The following is a 10758-nucleotide window of genomic DNA, read 5'->3' on the forward strand; positions in this document are numbered from 1 at the left end:
TCATGCAGCCTCTCCAGAAGATATCATCAGTGATTAATTTATTTCAAATGCCACCCACTTATAAACTCTTGTAGACATTTGCTATTTTACAATTCAGCTTTTAATATTTCACACCATGTTACCTCTAAATTGTAATTTCAAATTAAATTCAGCTAGCTGAAATTCATCCAAAATTGGCTTCTAAAATATATTAGAAATAGGAAGATTTCTCAGACATAGACTCGAAGAACTTCAAAGAAAGCCAGTAATTTAAAACAACCTAGAAATTATTTCCTGGTACATTGTTGTTTAAAAATAGTATGTATTAATTGGGAATAAATGTATATTATAGTAATAGATAATGTCAAATGATTTTAATGCTAATTAATCAAATACAAAAAAATACTTACAGTATTTCAAAGAATTCAAAGCAGGGGCTGAATCTGAAATAAAAACATGACATTGTAAATTGAACAATAAATATATTAAAAGGCAATCTTTGACAATACTTTAGAAATTAAAGAAATTCTGATTATTAACAGACTAGTTTCCACCAATTATTCCCTGTTTTTATAATAACTATACTTAAGAACACCCGTTATCTACATTGCAATGTTTTACAGTATCAACATTAGTTTTATTAAGTATAATTAATTTCAAAATTATATGCTTCAACTAATGTGCAAGGGAAAAATGTTTCAAAACAATACTGGAATACTTAGGCTGCAATCTAAAACTGAATAAAGGCCAATTTGAAGTTCATAATAAATGGTTAAAATTGCTATTCTATTGGCATAGAGATCACTTACTGGAATATTTTTTATGCCCTCCAGAATTCTTATGGCACACAGGAAGAAAACAGTATTGAGAATGCTATTTGGATTTAGGTAGAATAACATTTCTTTTGTTCTTCTGTTTAGGTTTTTTGATTCCTATGTTGGCTGCTAGCAATTGTCTGGATAAGCCCCTACAGGTTTTTTTGGCAAGGATTTTCAGAAATAGTTTTCCATTGCTTCCTTCCTAGAGATGAGCGAGAGTGATTGTCCCAAAATGGCTTTGTATCTATAGTCTGGTCTCTGTCATAATTAATTAAATTAAAATATTCCTAATTCATAGTTTAGCAAGCTATCATGGGAAATGCTTTTCACCAGATTGAGAAAACTACAGATCAGCTGAAATACACTGTTGCTTCCTACTTCAATTCCACCAATTCTCTCTGAGTAAATTAATATCACCGAAACTTTACATTTTCCAAGCAATTAAATATTGTTACAGCAAGAAACCACATTAATAATTCATTTTCTCTCTCAACTTTTGGAAGCAGGTTTTTAACAAAACATAAAAACTTTTAACAAAACAAAATAATGCAAAACTGCCTGTAAAACAAGAAAATACAGCATATCTCCTAAATGTCTGTATAATAGCTAATGAATGTTATTATTATTCTAGTTTTATCATTAACATTATATGGGGTTTTGATTTTTAGATTTCTGCATGATGAAGATTGCTAGATAAATGGTTACATGTTATCATTATTTTATAAGATTTATTAACCAGTAATGTAGGATGACTGCCTATTTATTTATTTTTTAATTTGTTTTTTCTCAATTAACTCAAAGCATGAGACACTATATTTCTTCATTTATCTTCATGTTATGAAATCATACAGTGAATGAACCATTCAGTAAGCTTCATAGCAGAATGGAGATTTGAACCATGGTCTACCCAGCTCTAAACTTTAAAAAAAAAGTTATTTGTATCTCTACCCCATTTTCACTATTTTAGCATAAACTATACAATGAAAAGATATCCCTGAGAAGAGAACTTGGTAGGCACTTCCAAATTCCCATGAGATAAGTAGCAATAGACTTGATATAAATATAAAAAAACGAAGTTGCTTAAAATATGTGAATAGAATTTTATAGTATTTGCATTTTCAAGTATTATTACAATCAATAGACCAGAGCTAAGAACAAACAATAAAGATAAAATACAGACCCAGTTAATGACTTTAACCTCATTATTTCCAATGTAAAATAATCTATAAATATATATTAAATTTTACAAAATACTTTTATTAAAGATCATAATATTTATAGTAAGAATTGCATCTTCACATAATGTCTTTGTGACTGAAACTTAGGCTATAATATAGATGTAAGTAAGCCCATTAATTTCAATAGTAAAACACTCTTTATGCTAACACTGGTATTGCCATCTAATATAGACAGCTATCTCAAATAATTGTATCATTGATTGGCAAATAGGAGTCTGATAGGCAAATATGACTGAAGAAAAGAAAAAAAAGCAGAATGTCAGGGTTCCAAGTAGCACCCCTAATGAAAAACAACTCCAAGGCTTGAGGTTCCTTTTATTTTATTGGAGATGTCATATTGGCACATCTGGGAAAACCCGAATCTGAGAGCTTCCAGGTTTTCCCCACCCAGTTGAAATTTCAAAACCTTATCCCCACACCACATGTCCATAGCTCAGTCCAATTAGACTCCAGTCACTCCCATGAAGATGCAGGGGCAAATTGTCCTTGACTCCCTGAGAAAAAATTGTTGTTATGGCTATACATCCACCAAGCTCCATACCATCTCCCTTCCCAGTTTCCTACAGCTTCAATTGTGGCAGGTCTGAAAAGCCCAATTCAAAATATGGCTTCCAGGCCAGACACAGAAGAGAGAATAAAACACAAAAAGGAGCTTATGCTTATTGAATGAATGTTTCCTGAAGGGCGCTCATTGCTTTTGGTTGAGAAACGCTCCAGGAGGAACTTAGGAAACTAGTAGATAGAACATTTCCAGACAATGAATGACCAGAAATTTTACTGGAAAAAACAAGAAAGATTCATTCTCTATCTATCTCTCTTCCTCCCCGCCATTCATCTGATGAATATAAAAGCCAAGACAATTCTTCTGATGCCCCAGAAATATTTGTTTCATTTATTACCCTCCTTGACAATATAGTGCCCATGATAAAAATTATACATGCTACAATGGCTGGCTGGAATAGAAAATAAAGACAACAGAGACAAAGGAATCTATATTTTGACTTATTATGGACAATGAGGGATTCATGGATTAGACACAGGAATTATTTGCTGAAGAACACTACGAACTAGACTCATAGAAGATAAAGCAAAGCTAGGTGAGGGGCAGAGATCTAGATAACTAAAACCCAAGAATCCCATTTTTTTTTTTTTACTTTAAAGCTCCCTAATGTATTCCATAGCATCCCTGGGTAATGTTTCTGGATCTATGGATGAAGTGAAATGGGTCCTAGAAAATATTGTTAGCAATAAGACTGCAGAGAGGATGGCATATCAACTAAATGTAGTTTATAATCAAGGATAGAAAACTGTTCTGGCCCCCTGGCCTGTGAATAAACCAGAACACAGACTTGGCTGTTTGCCACTGTTCAATTACTGAGATAACGAATCCTTTGGCTGAGGGCCCAGACAACTCACATTCAATAGAATAGCTTGGCAGCAACCGAGATAGTTCAAACGAAGCAATGCAGATAATCCAAACGAACAGACATGGCTAGAATACAGACAGATTTTCTTCACTACTAATTCGAACGGCTGTTTCCTGCAAATGTCCCCTCCCAACACCTCACTTATAAACTCTCTTGGGAGGGGCCAATCTACAACCATCTGTGCTTAATTATCTTCTGTGAGTCTGCCTATGGAATTGCTGCTTCTGTTTCTTAGCCCTTCCTGATCTAGAATCAGGGACAAACTCCCTTTGATCTTCCCCACTGCTCCATGCCTCAGGCGCCTCCTGGTGGCCAATCAGCCTCTCTGGTCCCTGCTCTGAGTCTGAACCCTACATAGGATCCTCCACAACTTCCATGGCAGACTCATATGGTTCCTCACTATCCAAGTCCATCAGCAGCTCAACCGGATCCTGCTGGGCCACAACAGAAAACACAGCCAAGGGCCTGAGAATTATCTATATATATTCAATGACCAAAAAGATAAATGCTAAAGAATGCTCAAAGCATCTTTACATATCTCACATTATAGTCAGATTATACAGGAACAGATACATATAATCACAAAATGGAATGATACAAAAAAGATTTGTATGGCCCCTGCACAAGGATGCAAATTTTTACAATGTTTCATACAAGTTACAATACAAGATACAATATGACATATTAACAGAAGCCAGTACTGATTTGTCAAGAACAAATCTTGTCAAACTAGCATTCCATTCTATTCTATTTTACTTCTACTTCTGCGGCTGGGCAAGCCTATCCATTCCCAAACAATAATAACTTATGTAATAGACTGTAGTAGACATAAATTTAAAAATACCTTATAAAACATTTGGCAAGGTACCCCATCACAGGCTGATCAACAAGCTATTTAAGGATGTGGCGGATACCAAGACAATTAACTTTGGAAATCATGTTCAAATGTGATTTCCCATGAGGCACAAAGAGCAGTGTCACAATCATGAGTCTTTAATCAAGCACCCAAACTGAAATAATAAAATGAAATCCTGCTGCCATTTTGGCGTCCTCCCACAAAGTGCCCAAAGAAGAAAACATGAGAAAATGATTTTGAAAACAGATCTGTGTAGAGTTAATAAAAATCCAGGAGAAAAAAATCCTCTTATTGTTTTTATAAAAAGTTTTTTATTTTTGTTACATAATATGTTACATAAAAAATTTTCTATTACTTTTCAATAGGTTATTTAAATATCTGTCCCCCAAATTTCTCTTTTCCATCTCCCATTATTCCTCTCTTTATTTTTGGCTAATTTCTTTTTCGGATATCATTTGCTCGTGCAATTTTTAACATTTCCAACTATTCCTCAAACATACCACCCTTTAAAACACTTTTAATATTTTTATATTTTACAATTATTTCAATCCCTCTTCTTATTTCTACTCCTTAATATCAGGTGCAGTCCTTTTAGAAAATTCTTTATTTTCTTCCAGTGTAAACAAAATGAAGCCAAATAGAAAAGACGGACCACATCTTCCTTCGACTGCTTTGTTTAAAAATTCTATTATGTTTCTTCTCCAGTACGTGGCTTTTGTTGTTCCTCTGTTTGATCAGGTCATTAATTTGTCGAAACTTGCCAAAAGTCAAACCAAAGGCTCAAAATCCATACACAAATTGTCCAAATATCCCCTTTAATAGTTTTGAATTTTTCTAGTTCCAGCTTTATTAATCAAGTTCTCCTTGGGCTTGGTATTTTTTCACCGATAGCCTTTTTCCTCCTTTCTTTCTGCCCTCCGTGTTTAGCCACTAGCTTAGCTCCAGAAAAAACTTTAAGCATCAAAATTAATTTATTTTAATGTTAATTTGGCCAATCTCCCTCCAGATCAAATACTCCATCTATTCCTCCATTCCTGCACCAGATGTGTTCTAGATGCCCCAGCTCCAGAACAATCATTTGAAGATGGCCACCCCCCCACCCCCAATCTTTAGAGAGCTCCGAGTTGGACCTGTTGAAGATCTTGTCTAGCTCTCCGCAAATGCCCAAAATGCCTCTCCTTGTGCCCCATCCCTTCAGGACGGTTGCAGTCCACAAAGGACCTCTTGACAACGGGTGGCCGGCTCGGCAAAGCTCGCTATTTCCCTAGCTGTTCTCACCACTACACTTCTGGGTTCTTACCCTAAATCAGTGGTTCTCACCCTTCCCAATGCCGTGATCCTTTAATACAGTTCTCCATGTTGTGGTGACCGCCAACCATAAAATTGGTGTCTCGGTTCCTAAGGCCATTGAAAATATGTGTTTTCCGATAGTTTAGGTGACCCCTGTGAAAGGATCGTTCGACCTCCATGGCGGTCCCGATCCACAGGTTAAGAACCACTGCCCTAAATCCTCTTATTTCTTTTTTTAAAATATTTTTTATTTCTTTTTGAACAAGAACAAGCAAACATAAAAATAAAAAAACCCATCTTCCATTACAAATTGTAGAAAGTGTGTCAGTTGGTTACAGCATTTCCATGCATCTTTTCCATAGTCACCACCTGCTTTTCATATCAAATTGCATATTTTAAATTCACCTATATTCATGTATATCACAATTATTATATTGCAACCTTAATTTGACTATAATTGTTTTTACGTCCTTTTATATATAATATTCAAAATCTAGGATTATATGATAACATTCCATTAAATCATCTTAAAATCATCCAATCACAATACATCTTTATAACATATTCTAGATAAAGCTTTTAAACTTCCTCTCATTATTTCCATCTATTGTTTATACAAAATTTCATATCATCAAACTGATAGATCTATATGTATAATTATCATTATTAATCATTATTCAACTATAACTATTGTTGCTTCATTTTATACATACTACTAGTAAACTAAATTTAGCTGGATAACACACTAAATTTAATGGTTCAATGCAGATCAATCTCGCCGCCTACAGTCTTTTGTCTTCAATCTTAACTTATTTTTTTTTCTTGGGTAGTCCCTTCCTCTAACAATAAAATTTCCTCACCAATTTGACACACTTTCTCTTTCCGCTTTCTTCCCATTCCGGAGTTGTCCTTCATTAGCTGCATTTCTGTCACCGGAAAAAAAGGCTATTCCTGGATCTTTCAGGGACTTTGCCGTGTCCCTGAGATCAGCAGGAGGTGCCCTTCTCAATCACTGTCTCTGTGGGTTGGTTTAGGTCCAACTGGACCATCCAGCAGCAGAAATTTGACTGTAATCTCAGAGCACCAAGATCACATGTCGTGCCATTGCGACATCAGCTATCTTCTCCCCTTAAATCCTTTTATTTCTTGTTGTCTTTTAATTTCTCTGATCCTAAGTTGCATTTAAAACTAAATACAGTATTGGGTGGAAATGAGAAATCGACTCATAATCTGCAATTCTACTTTATTTCTTAGAACACTGAAATTTTTCACTAGTAAACTAAGATTTAATTAATTAAGAAAGCAATCTTATCCAAAATAAGCAAATACTAGCTGCATATATTTTTGATATACAGGGAAGACTGAAGACATAATAGATAGACTGCTACCCTCAAAGACTTAATGGAAAAATCCTCGCTCTTGGCCTTGGGAATAATCAAAGAGAAAGTGAAAATATTTAAAACTTATTTTCTCTGTAATACAATGTAAGCTTTCTGTCTCAAAAAAAAAAGGAATGCAAGACAAACTGTTATAGACCAATTCAGCACATTTAGTTCTTTCTGCTTGATTGTGAGATCAAGGCTGAGAGCGAGGCTTATTCCATTATGTCTTTGGGGAGTAGCAGTCTATCTATTATATTTTTGAATTACTCCAGTAATTCCAGGGAATGGCAAGGCTCTGTGGGATCACGCCAAAATCCAACTGCTGGGAGGTTCGGACGTACCTAAATCATCTCAGAGAGCGGATGAATAAAGAGAGCACATGCCACTTTTCTTAAGGAGTCCGCAATTTCCCAGATTGATCCAGTGAAGACTCTCAAAATCCACAGGAAGAAAAAGACAGCCATTACGTGCTGGACCGAAGGTGTGACAGCCAACCAGAAAAGAAGTGTGGAAAGTTCAAAAACAGTGTGATCTATCTGGGTGAGAGATACTTAACTTTTTATTTCTAACTTTTATGGAAGAAAGAGCCCTCCTGGAAAACATTTGGGTGAAAGTGGAACCTAAACATTTCTTTCTTCATGAAAGGAGCTAATAGAAATCTTATTTGCCTGCATCTTCATCATTAAAGTTTACAAAGGATAAAAGGTAAAAGTGGCGCATCTAGAATTCTAACTTTCATTTTTTTCTTCTCTATTAGTGATTTGAGCCAATGAGACAGTCAAAATAAATATCTTTATTACATCTTTGGCCAGACTTTACGATAAAAAAAAATATACATTTTTTTTTACTATACAGAAGTAACGTGATAATAGTGTCCTATTGCAGCATTCCCCAACCCAGGGACTGGTTCCATGGAGCGAAGTTTTTCATGGACAGGGGAGACATAGTTTCGCATACTGCTTGTATTTCATGGATGGGGCTTTGCCTGCTTGCATGGCAGAGTTTCTGGCATGCCACAGCCCAGGCCTATCCACGGACTGGGGGTTGGAGATACCTGTCCTATTGGATTATTATTCCTACACTACATAAATATTCTTGGGAAGCAAAAGGGCTGGTCCTCAAATATAATTTATTTTTCATATGTGCTATGAAAATGTATTAGCAGTAAACACTATCAAAGGTTTCATACAAGACAAAACAACTTATAGTTTGCACACAAGTTTGCACACAAGTATCACTTTATTTCAAATCTCCACTACAAAAATTAACTCAGGTCCTTTGAAGTCTGCTGAATATGGAAAAAAAGAATTGCAGAGAACAGAACGGAGTGCCAGAGATTAAATATTGGCTTTGACACTGGTTCTACCAATGGTGTCTACCAAGCTAATTTATCAATTATATGGAGATTCATGCAGAATTATGGAAGTTATACATTTTTTTACTCTTTTGAGAGACAGAGGCACAATATTTTAATAACATTGTCAGAAGGGACCAAGTGACATTTCTGTTCCTATCTGAGGTGATTAATAGGTCAGGTTATTTATGAGACTACTTCTCCCTGAGGATATTTGCCTATTCCACTAAGTTGGGTAAAGGAGGTCCATTACAGGTCCCTTCCCTTAAATGTTATAAAATATGTCTTCTCCACAGCAGCTCTGGTCTTGTGTGGAAGTCTTTTGAAATCCAGCAGGCCCGGGAGGTTCCAAAAGAAGATAAAGAGCTTGTCCAAGAACTGAAGTAGGATGATTGAAGCCTGAGGAGGGTGATGTTGGATGCATTGAAAGAGTATAGTTGTGGGTGGCGGGGTTTTTTTTTTTTTTTTTTTTGCTTTTTTATTTTTATTATTTTATAACATTACTATGAGCTGCTCAGAATTGTCTCTTTTAAAATGGATAGCCATAAAAACAAAAATTAGTACAACTATTCTTGCAATACTAAGATGAAATATTAAAAACTGTATTACTAAAACCTGGTATTCTGAAGGATTTTAAAAGTACCAAAAAGCGAAGTTAAGAATGCATGTTACTTAGTCATGTTCTACAAAACACTGAATACATGAATAAAGCTTTACATACTTTATTAACAGTAAGAGTCAGATTTTATATACATGCCAATAACAATAAGATAAAAGTTATATTGTGATATATAATTGGCTTATAATTAATCTGTGAATATTACGTGTGTGTGTGTGTGTGTGTGTGTGTGTGTGTGTGTGTGTGTGTTTGTATTCACCTTACAGAGATATTTATTCTGTAAATTGAAGATATGAAGAGGAAAGGGGGAAAATATCAAAGCTGGATCCAAGAATAGACCAACATTCCATCTAACATACTGTAATTATAGACAACCTTTTTTATGGTAAAAGCTATATTATCTTAGTAAAAATTGCCGTAGTAAATTGGATTAAAATATAAATTACATTTATATTATAGGCAGAGTCAACCTGGATGGCTTTAGAGAAAAAGAGAGTTAGTTATGAATAAAGAACAATTGTAAAAGACATACTATACACCGAGATATTTTTCATCCCAATATATTGGAAGATAAATGTAAGTGAAATAAATAAGTAAATAAATAAGTAAAAATAAATAAGTAAATTAAGAGAAAGGTTGCTGAGTGGAGTAGTAATATGAAGAATGGGATGAAGCCAACATGTGGGAAGCTGGCTGGAAGAGGTATCTGAATTCAGTCTGAGAGGTCTGGAAAGGTATATTTAGCTAATAGTCAGTGATATTTTGTGCAATAAGTTAGAGAAAAATCATAGAATTTTTAGCAAATTCTGCTGAAATCCTGAAATTAAAAAGCAATCTATTAAGAGACAGAGAAAAAAATGGATTAAATATGATAATTAAAGAAAATGTATCTGGCACTAATAATATGTCTATATCTAAAAAACTAGGAAGAAGTAGGATAAATTTTGTTGCAGTTGCTGCTGCTGCTTAGCAATTATTATATCATATATTTGGAGCTGGGAGCAAAATCAAATATATTTTATCATAAACTGCTTACAGCAATAGCAATTGCCAAAATAGCAAATACCCTGATTATGGGAGGTCACATTTTTCTGGGTTGTAATCTTTCTGAGCTTTCATAATGTTCATAGTTAAAAACAACAGAAGCTTCTCTGAAGACTTAACACCAGTATAGAGACCAATACAGTATGTCATTTAATCAGTTTCAAATTCTAATTGCAAATAGAAATGAAGTATAAATATTCATTGCATATGTGTTAGGACTTCTCCAGGTTTTTTTTTTAAAGGGACAGTGTCTGCAAGTGTACAATTGAAGCCTCATTTTTTGTTATGTGTAATGAATAAATTACATATTGTATGGCCTTTATAATGATGAAACAAGTATTAAACATGGCAAACAGAAAAAAGGACAGTTTCAGTCATGGATGCGCTCTTGAGTTTTTCTACATTCACCACACCCACTACAGATACCTTGTGTGTATAAACTTACACATTCACTACCAATAATATGATTTACAATTGGTCTTGAATGGTATTACAGAAAGCATTAAGTTTCCAGTCAACAAAACATATGTTTTCTTAAATTGCCTGAATGTGATCTGGAAATGTAGATAGTGAACAAAAATATAAATCATGCCAAGGACTGCAGTTTAGAGAACAAGACAGTTTACTGTTAATCTGTAATGACTGCTCAACTATGCTCAAAACAAAAACAAAGTGCTATAAAAGCAGTAAAGGAGGCAAAAATGACTTCCTGGGCGGGACCTTGCTGATGGTGGCAGCTTAATAGAGCTGC

General features: G+C 34.6%; 1 non-coding gene across 1 annotated transcript; it reads left to right on the plus strand.

Moving 5' to 3' along the window:
• Positions 1 to 4017: 4017 nt before the first annotated feature.
• LOC116523113 lies at positions 4018 to 4125 on the plus strand. Its single transcript, XR_004257041.1, has one exon. It is a non-coding gene; the product is annotated as a U6 spliceosomal RNA (small nuclear RNA).
• The last annotated feature ends 6633 nt before the right edge of the window (positions 4126 to 10758 follow it).

The sequence above is a fragment of the Thamnophis elegans genome, chromosome Z (assembly GCF_009769535.1).
Source record: "Thamnophis elegans isolate rThaEle1 chromosome Z, rThaEle1.pri, whole genome shotgun sequence".
Classification (NCBI taxonomy): domain Eukaryota; kingdom Metazoa; phylum Chordata; class Lepidosauria; order Squamata; family Colubridae; genus Thamnophis; species Thamnophis elegans.